The sequence below is a fragment of the Urocitellus parryii genome, chromosome 11 (assembly GCF_045843805.1).
Source record: "Urocitellus parryii isolate mUroPar1 chromosome 11, mUroPar1.hap1, whole genome shotgun sequence".
Taxonomy (NCBI): Eukaryota; Metazoa; Chordata; class Mammalia; order Rodentia; family Sciuridae; genus Urocitellus; species Urocitellus parryii.
Window position 1 is genome coordinate 91,678,832 of NC_135541.1, and position 9,953 is coordinate 91,688,784.

The window sequence follows — 9,953 nt, forward strand, 5'->3', positions numbered from 1 at the left end:
GGTGGTGGTGCTAATGAATCTCAGTAGGAGAAAAGAGCCAGTGATCATAGTGGCTCCAATTCCACATGCGATGCAATGCGATGCAGCTGCATTAGGCGAGGGTGGTGCTGCTGCTCGCAGAGGTACCCAAGGCTGGGGGGGGGTCGTTCTCAGGGATGCCCGGGGCGGCGCTTGTGGCTCCATGGTAGCTGGAATCCGTGGCTGCTATTGCCCAGCGCCATATCCACGGCCGCCTCCTGGGACGGGAGCCCATCTACCTCCAACACCCCTTGTGCACTACGGCAGCCAGGCAGCCAAGCAGAGGAGGAAGGTGGCAAGGTAGGCACTCAGCACCTGCCAAGTGGCATGGCTGGATGGGCTGGAAGAAACAGCCTTGGCTGCAGCCTGGGCCTCCAGGTGCACTCCTCAGACAGCGGCTGAGGAGAACCAGGGAGGAGGGCTGGCCCAGAGAGAGCAAAAGGACAACTTCCCATAGCAAAGCCTTCAGCCACTACCAAACACCATCCTCCGCTGCCCAGACCCGCAGGCGAGGGACTGTCCTTTCTTCTTTAAGTTAAATATTTCTGGTATTTTGTCACTTTGAACGGAAGCTAATTAACACAATATCTTTATAATCACTTTAGAATTAAGGTTCTGTTTTACTTTCTTAATCTTCATTAGCATCAATCCTATTCTTGGTCCTTTGCTCTTATTATCTTATATATTTTCATAAATTCTATATAAATTTTAGAACCAGCCTATTTAGTTACATACACATAAGCATACACACACATATAAACCCTTTTTGGATTTTGATTATAATTTGTTAAATGTGTAGCTTGATTTGCTGGTGAATTGGCAAATTTATAATATTAAATTTTCTCTCATAAACATTACATCTTCATTTATTTAGATCTTTTTTCTTTTTTTTTTAACATGCGCACTTATTTATTGTAAAAGAAAAAAGCAATGACAGTTCCAGGGGATGAGTGGCTACCATCCTCCTAGCACACAGCAGCACAGTCGCAGGGGAATCAGACTCTTGAGTTCTGGAGACATGGGGATGCACCAGGGACAGCCGAGGCAAACCACTTTCTAGATGTTCACCGGATCTTATACTTGTCCCACTTCTTTTCAGGGTCATAGGGCTCCCAGCAGATGGCAGGGAAGATGTGCTTGTTCTTCTCATACCAGCTCCTCAGCACCACATTTCCTGCATGAGACTCATACTTTTCCACAGTGGCATCGCTGAGTAGCCACCCATCATCATGAAGATCAAAGTTAAAGAGTGGCCAATTCTTCCCACTTACCTTGGTAACGATGAAGTCACAGAAACTGTGATGATGGGGAATGATTAGTCCTCCTTGATGTACATGAACTGCTTCACCCCTGCTGACCTGAGCTCACTGGAGTCTTCACGCAGGATCTCAAGTGCCTTCTGGAGGAACTGCTGCATTGTATTGCCCCTTTTCATTTTGACTGTCTGCTGGTGTCCACAACCAGCCCAGTAACTGAAGGTGATTTCAATCTCTTCACTCTTAATCTTCTCCTGCTTGGCTTCCCACTCCTGCTACAGCTCTTCCAGGAGACGATTTTCTGCCTCCTCCCTGTCTTGGTCATGCAAGAAGCCAGTGTCCCCATCTGGGTTCTTCCCCAATTTCCTTCTCTTTGTGGTGATCTCTTCCCTTTCCAGCTTCTCCTCATGCATGGTCACCTCCTCCTCCTTTTCACCTCCCTCCTCTTCTTTCTCCAAGGTGAAGGGCAGGCTAGAGATCTTCTTCTTGGCCTCCTTCTTGTGCTCTTTTCTCGCAGCTTCTCCAGCTTTAGCTGTAGCTCCTTTGACTCCTCCCTCTTGGCCAGCTGCTTTTCCTGCTCCTTCACCAGTGCTTCCTGTTAGGCTTTCATGTCATTCAGGGTCACAAGGCCGATGGTGCTGGACTTGAGCTCTGCCTTCACAGCATCATAGTGTGCAGAGAACTTCTTGTCAATGTTGGATTTCATTATGTTGTTTTCTGTGACCCGCTGCTTCCTTTGCTCCATCTGCTCCTGCTGCTCTTCCCATTTCTTCATCAGATTTTTGGCGTGCTGCCTCGCTTGGGATGCCCTTGTAATGAGCCTTGGTGGCGGCAGAGGTGTGAGCAGTGGCAACAACTGTGACAGCAGCCCTGCTAAATCCTAGATTTTTTTTTAACAGAAGGGAATCAATACTGAAAAATGTCCATTGGGAGATTTCTCAGTGAAAGCAGTTTCAGCAGTGTGACAAAGGGCTACATCAGACTGCAGAGGGCTATTGAATGAAAGGGAGGTGAGGAGATGAGGTCTGTTATTGTGTTTTATTGATTTAGAAATATTGAGATAAAGAAAAAGAACAAATGAGGAAGTCTAAATATTATTTATTTTTTTTAAGGATAGGTGAGCTTTGAGGAAGAATATCTGTCAGAGAAGGACATGTTGTACATGATGCAGAGAGAGGAGGTGGCTTATAGCCAACTGGGAGGGGTTGGAACGAACATCTCAAGATGTGTGTGTGTGTATGTGTGTGTGTGTGTGTGTGTGTGTGTGTGTGTGTGTTGAGGTGGAAACTACAGTTTACACATGGTAAATAGTGAAGATCTTGAAGGTGACATTTGAGTAGATCTGAAGGAAGTGACATGGAAAACTTGATGAATCCTGGGGGAGAGCTTTCCAGACAAAGATAATAGGAAGAGATTGGGGCTGAAGGGGGTTTGTAATAGAGTAATGAGAAAGAGGTTGCTAGGAGGTGTGTGATTGAAGAGGTAACAGGCCATATCACATGAAGACTTGTAGGAAATTGTTAGGACTTGGACTTTTACTGATATATTATTGAATGGTTTTAAACAAGTGTGTGACATGATCTAACTTAAGTTGTAACACCCTCACTCTGTTGGTGTACTGAGAGTAGCTAGTGTAAGGATGAAATCAAGGACAGCAATTAGGATAGTTTTACAGCACAGACAAAATTTGAGGGTGGCTTGTACTAGGATGGAAGAAGTAAGAACTGTTTGGATTATTGATATATTTTGAAATGGTGACAGGATTTACTTCTGGGTCATGTGTATGATACAAAAGAGGGTAGTCAGGAGTTTTGATATGAGCACTTAGAAGACTGGGGCTGCCATGTAGTGGGATGGACAAGATTGTGAGATAAACTGGGTTAGGACAGAGTGAATATCAGAATCTAGTTTTGTTTTTGTTAAGTTTCAGATGCTAATCTGACATCTAAATAAAAATGTCAAGTAGGAAACTTGAACTAGTAATCCGGAGTTCAAAGAAACACCCTAGCTATAGATTTGTGAGTTGTTACTTTCAGAAAGTCTTTAAAGCCATGAGACTGGGAGAGATGACCAGGGAGAGAATACAGTATACTGAGTCCTAATATTTTCCAATGTTAAGAGACAGGGGAGATTGGCAGAATCAGACAAAGTGACCCAGAAAGAGCAACTAGAGAGAAAAGGGGAAACCAGTAGAATACTCTGTTCTGGAAGCCAAATACAGATGACAGTTTGGGAGGAGATAGTTCTTTCTGTCAAATGACTCTGATAAGCTAAGACAAGGACAGGGGATAGACCACTGGATTTAGCCCTGTGGAAGCCATTGGTGGAGTAATGGTGGTAAGATCTTAGTGGGTTCAAAAATGGCAAGGAGAGATTGGAGACAAGGTAGATAACTATTGATGAAGTGTTGCTGCAAGGGCAGAGACAGTAACAGAGTGATAGTGGGGAAGGTGGGGACAAGAGTCTTTTTGTTTTTATTTATTTATGATTAAACTGCTTTAGCACTCATGTTTTGGGAAGAATTGGGATGACTTGGGGCCTGAGAATGAGTGTTAGGAATTGAACTGGTGGCTTGAGGAGATGCTTTAGGATTAGCAATAATCCCTGAAAAAAATGAGGACAGAAGTTGGCTGAGACAAAAATTTGAAACCAAAATTAGTAAAGCAATGTATCTCGCTGTCTTTTTTCAAATTCTTAATTTCATTTAGTAATTTGAGAAATTCTTTGATGCAATTTTTTTTTCTTCTGAGGTATAGATGATTGAACCTAGGGGTGCTTAACCATTGAACTATATTTTCAGCCATTTTTTTTTGTTATATTTAGAGACAAGGTCTCTCTGAGGCTGACTTTGAACTGGCGATCCCTCTGCCTCAGCCTTCCAATCCACTGGGATTATGGGTTTGTGCCATTGTGCTGGCTCTGATGGCAGTTTTTAAAATTCATAAAATGGGCTTGAACAGTATCATCTCAATGTGAATTATAATTACATGGCTATTCAGATTTTTTTGACATTTTGTATATTAGATATTTCAGTTCCATAAAAATGGAACTTGTCTTTTAAGTTCTGCAACCACAAAGGGTATTTGTCAGCATGACTCTATTTCTAGAGAGATTATCAATGAAAAGAAGTTATAAAATTCCGGCTCCCGGAACTGCTCTGGCCCAGGGCTAAAGAACTTGTGGAAACTGCTCCTTGGAGCCTGCTCTTATCAGAACATACACCGAGCCCGGAGCGGCTGAATTCTGGCTCCCTGAACTGCTCTGGCCCAGGGCCAAAGAACCCGTGGAAACTGCTTCTCGGTCCGGGTCCTGCTGAATACTGTGGAGGTAAATACCAACCAAGCCTTCATAGGCAGTGGCAACAGGATTGAGATGAGGCTTATTAGGGCCGGTCAGGACTCACCTTTTGCTTTGGTCACCCGGCAAAGGGAACAAAATGCTACCATTTGCATGGGATACCAACATGGCATAGATCTGAGGTCATCAGAAAGCGGCGGAGGAGATAACTTCATCGATACCATCAGCGACAGAAACAGTTGGTCTCCTGGTAAAGAAAGTGAGTCACATACACCCAAGTCTCTCTCACTTTGTCATCAGGCCAGAGAGGCAGAGCAGAGCCGCTGCCCGCCCCCAGAACAGGCCCAGCGACCCGCAGGCGTGGTAGTCACATCACTCCAATTGGAGTAGGGGCAGAGCAGAGTGGCCACCCGTGCCCGCAAGTTAGGCAGACCTGCCACTGACCAGCAGAACAGGCCCAGCAGTCCTCTGGCGTGGTAGACATGTCACACCAATTGGAGGAGGGGCAGAGCAGAGCCACCGACCGTGCCTACAAGGTAGGCAGACCTGCGACCAACAGGCGGATCAGGCCCACCGGCCTGCCGATGTGGTAGACACGTCACCCCAATTGGAGTAAGGGCAGACCAGAGTCGCCGCCCGCGCCCGCAAGGTAAGCACACCTGCAACCGACCTGCAGAATAGGCCTAGGGGTCCGAGGGCGTCGTAGACATGTCACACCAATTGGAGGAGGGGCAGAGCAGAGCCGCTGCCCGCGCCTGCAAGGTAGGCAGACCTGCGATCGACCAGCAGAACAGACACAGCGGCCTGCCAGTGTGGTAGACAGATCACCCCAATTGGAGGAGGAGCACAGCCGTCCCCTGCCCCTGCAAGGGAGACTTATCAACTATACAAGAGCAATATAAATATATAGGGAGAAAATTTCAAAAACACAAGAGTTTCACCAAGCAGAAAGAAATGCCAGCAGTATGAAAAGACAAGGAAAGAAATGACCACAAGCAATGCAGGTCAACTCAACTTTAGAAGAGGTAATAGCTGCAGCAGATGAAATGTCAGATAAAGAATTCAGCATATACATGCTTCAGATGATCTGGAGTCTCAAGGAAGACATTAGACAGCAATATCAGAAAATGAAAGATCACTTCGACAATGAATTACATAAACAAATCCAAGAAGCAAAAGATCAACTATACAGGGAGATAGAGGTAATAACAAACAAACAAACAAACAGAAATCCTATAAATGCAGGAAGCAATAAACCAACTTAAAAACTCAATTGAGAATACAACCAGAAGAGTAGAACACTTAGAAGATAGAACATCAGACAACAAAGATCAAGTATTTCAACTTGAAAAGAACATAGACAGCTCAGCAAGACTGTTAAGAAACCATGAGCAGAACACCCAAGAAATATGGGATAACATAAAGAGAGCAAACTTAAGAGTCATTGGGATACAGGAAGGTATAGAGCTCCAAACCAAAGGATTGAGCAATCAATCCAATGAAATAATACGAGAAAACTATCCAGAATTGAAGAATGAGACATAATCCCAAATCCTAGAAGCCTACAGGACGCCGAATGTGCAAAAGCATAAGAGATCCACACCTAGACACATTATAATGAAGATGCCCAACATAGAGAATAAGGAGAGAATTTTAAAAGCTACAAGAGAAAGGAAGCAGATTACATTTAGGGGTAAACCAATCAGGATAACAGCTGATCTTTCAACACAGACTCTGAAAGTTAGAAGATCCTGGAACAACATATTTCAAACACTGAAAGAAAATGGGTTCCAACCAAGAATCATGTATCCAGCGAAATTAAGCTTCAGGATGGAAGATGAAATTAAAACCTTCCACGATAAACAAAAGTTAAAAGAATTTGTAGCTAGAAAACCATCTATTCAAAACATCCTCGGCAAAACATTACAGGAAGGGGAAATGAAAAATAACAATGAAAACCAACAGTGGGAGGTAGGAGAGTAAAGGGGGGAAAAATCAAAGAGGAAAATAAACCATGTTTAGTAACATAAATAAACAAATATGGCTGGAAGAACAAACTATATCTCAATAATAACCCTAAATGTAAAAGGCTTAAACTCACCAATTAAGAGACACAGGCTAGTAGAATGGATCACAAAACAAGACCCAAGAATATGCTGCCTACAGGAGACGCATTTGATAGGAAGAGACATACATAGACTGAAGGTGAAAGGTTGGGAAAAATCATATCACTCATATGGACTTCGGAAACAAGCAGGAGTGTCCATACTCATATCAAATAAAATAGATTTCAAGCCAAAGTTAATCAAAAGGGATAAAGAGGGACACTACATACTGCTCAAGGGAACCATACACATACAAGACATAACAATTTTAAATATATATGCCCCAAACAATGGTGCAGCTATGTTCATCAAGCAAACTCTTCTCAAGTTCAAGAGTCTAATAGACCACCATACAAAAATTATGGGAGACTTCAAAACACCTCTCTCACCACTGGACAGATCTTCCAAACAAAAGTTGAATAAGGAAACTATAGAAATCAATAACACAATAATAAGCTAGACTTAATTGACATATATAGAATATACCACCCAACATCAAGCAGTTACACTTTTTTCTCAGCAGCACATGGATCCTTCTCAAAAATAGATCATATATTATGTCACAGGGCAACTCTTAGACCATATAAAAAAGTAGAGATAATACCATGCATCTTATCTGACCATAATGGAATGAAACTGAAAATCAAGGATAAAAGAAGGAAGAAAAAGTCATGCATCACTTGGAGAATAAAGTATAGGTTACTGAATGGTCAATGGGTTATAGAAGACATCAAGGAGGAAATTAAAAAATTCTTAGAGATAAATGAAAACACAGACACAACATATCGGAATCTATGGGACACATTAAAAGCAGTTCTAAGAGGAAAATTCATTGCTTGGAGTTCATTCCTTAAAAAAAGAAAAAAAATAACAAATAAATGATCTCATAGTTCATCTAAAAATCCTAGAATAAGGAGAGCAAAACAACAGCAAAAGAAGTAGAAGGCAAGAAATAATTAAAATCAGAGCTGAAATTAATGAAATCAAAACTAAAGTAACAATTGAAAAAATTGACAAAACTAAAAGTTGGTTCTTTGAAAAAATAAATAAAATCGACAGACCCTTAGCCATGCCAATGAAGAGAAGAAGAGAGAGAACTCAAATTACTAGCATACGGGATGAAAAAGGCAATATCACAACAGACACTTCAGAAATACAGAAGATAACCAGAAATTATTTTGAATCCTTATGCTCCCAGAAAATAGAAGATAGTGAAGGCATCGATAAATTTCTTAAGTCATATGATCTGCCAAGATTGAGTCAGGAGGATATAGACAACCTAAACAGACCAATATCAATTGAGGAAATAGAAGAAACCATCAAAAGACTACCAACTAAGAAAAGCCCAGGACCGGATGGGTATACAGCAGAGTTTTACAAAACCTTTAAAGAGGAACTAATCCCAATACTTTTTAAGCTATTTCAGGAAATAGAAAAAGAGGGAGAACTTCCAAATTCATTCTACGAGGCCAACATAACCCTGATTCCTAAACCAGACAAAGACACTTCAAAAAAAGAAAACTACAGACCAATGACTCTAATGAACCTAGATGCAAAAATTCTCAATAAAATTCTGGCGAATTGGGTTCAAAAACATATCAAAAAAATTGTGCACCAAGATCAAGTAGGATTCATCCCTGGGATGTAAGGCTGGTTCAATATACGAAAATCATCAATAGACTTAAAAATAAGAACCATATGATCATCTCGATAGATGCAGAAAAAGCATTCGACAAAGTACAGCATCCCTTTATGTTCAAAACTCTAGAAAAACTAGGGATAACAGGAACACACCTCAATATTGTAAAAGCAATCTATGCTAAACTTCAGGCTACCATCATTCTGAATGGAGAAAAATTGAAGGCATTCCCTCTAAAATCTGGAACAAGACAGGGATACCCTCTCTCACCACTTCTGTTCAACATAGTTCTCAAAACACTGGCCAGAGCAATTAGACGAAATAAATTAAAGGTATAAAAATAGGAAAAGAAGAACTCAAATTATCTCTATTTGCAGATGACATTATTCTATACCTAGCAGACACAAAAGGGTCTACAAAGAAACTACTAGAGCTAATAAATGAATTCAGCAAAGTGGCAGGATATAAAATCAACATGCATAAATCAAAGGCATTCCTGTATATCAGTGACAAATCCTCTGAAATGGAAATGAGGACAACCACTCCATTCACAATATCCTTAAAAAAATAAAATACTTGGGAATCAACCTAACAAAAGAGGTGAAAGACTTATACAATGAAAACTACAGAACCCTAAAGAGAGAAATAGAAGAAGATCTTAGAAGGTGGAAAAATATACCCTGTTCATGGATAGGCAGAACTAACATCATCAAAATGGCGATATTACCAAAAGTTCTCTATAGGTTTAATGCAATGCCAATCAAAATACCAATGGCATTTCTTGTAGAAATAGAGAAAGAAGTCATGAAATTCATCTGGAAAAATAAAAGACCCAGAATAGCAAAAACAATGCTAAGCAGGAAGTGTGAATCAGGCGGTATAGCGATACCAGACTTCAAACTATACTAGAGAGCAATAGTAACAAAAACAGCATGGTACTGGTACCAAAACAGGCGGGTGGACCAATGGTACAGAATAGAGGACACAGAAACCAATCCACAAAACTACAACTATCTTATATTTGATAAAGGGGCTAGAAGCCTGCAATGGAGGAAGGATAGCATCTTTAACAAATGATGCTGGGAAAACTGGAAATGCATATGCAACAAAATGAAACTGAATCCCTTTCTCTCGCCATGCACAAAAGTTAACTCAAAATGGATCAAGGAGCTTGATAACAAATCAGAGAAACGGAATCTGACAGAAGAAAAGTTGGCTACGATCTACATACTGTGGGGTCTGGCTCCAAATTCCTCAATAGGACACCCATAGCCCATGAGTTAATAACTATAATCAACAAATGGGACTTACTCAAACTAAAAAGTTTTTTCTCAGCAAAAGAAACAATAAGAGAGGTAAATAGGGAGCCTACATCATGGGAACAAATCTTTACTCCTCACACTTCACATAGAGCCCTAATATCCAGAGTATACAAAGAGCTCAAAAAATTAGACAATAACATAACAAATAACCCAATCAACAAATGGGCCAAGGACCTAAACAGACACTTCTCAGAGGAGGACATACAATCAATCAACAAGTACATGAAAAAATGCTCACCATCTCTAGCAGTCAGAGAAATGCAAATCAAAACCACCCTAAGATACCATCTCACTCCAGTAAGATTGGCAGCCATTA

The 9,953-nt window shown here is 41.2% G+C and overlaps 1 pseudogene; it reads right to left on the reverse strand.

Moving 5' to 3' along the window:
- Window positions 1-1,082: 1,082 nt before the first annotated feature.
- Window positions 1,083-4,795, reverse strand: LOC144249327 (protein FAM50A pseudogene; annotated as a pseudogene).
- Between the last annotated feature and the right edge of the window lie 5,158 nt (window positions 4,796-9,953).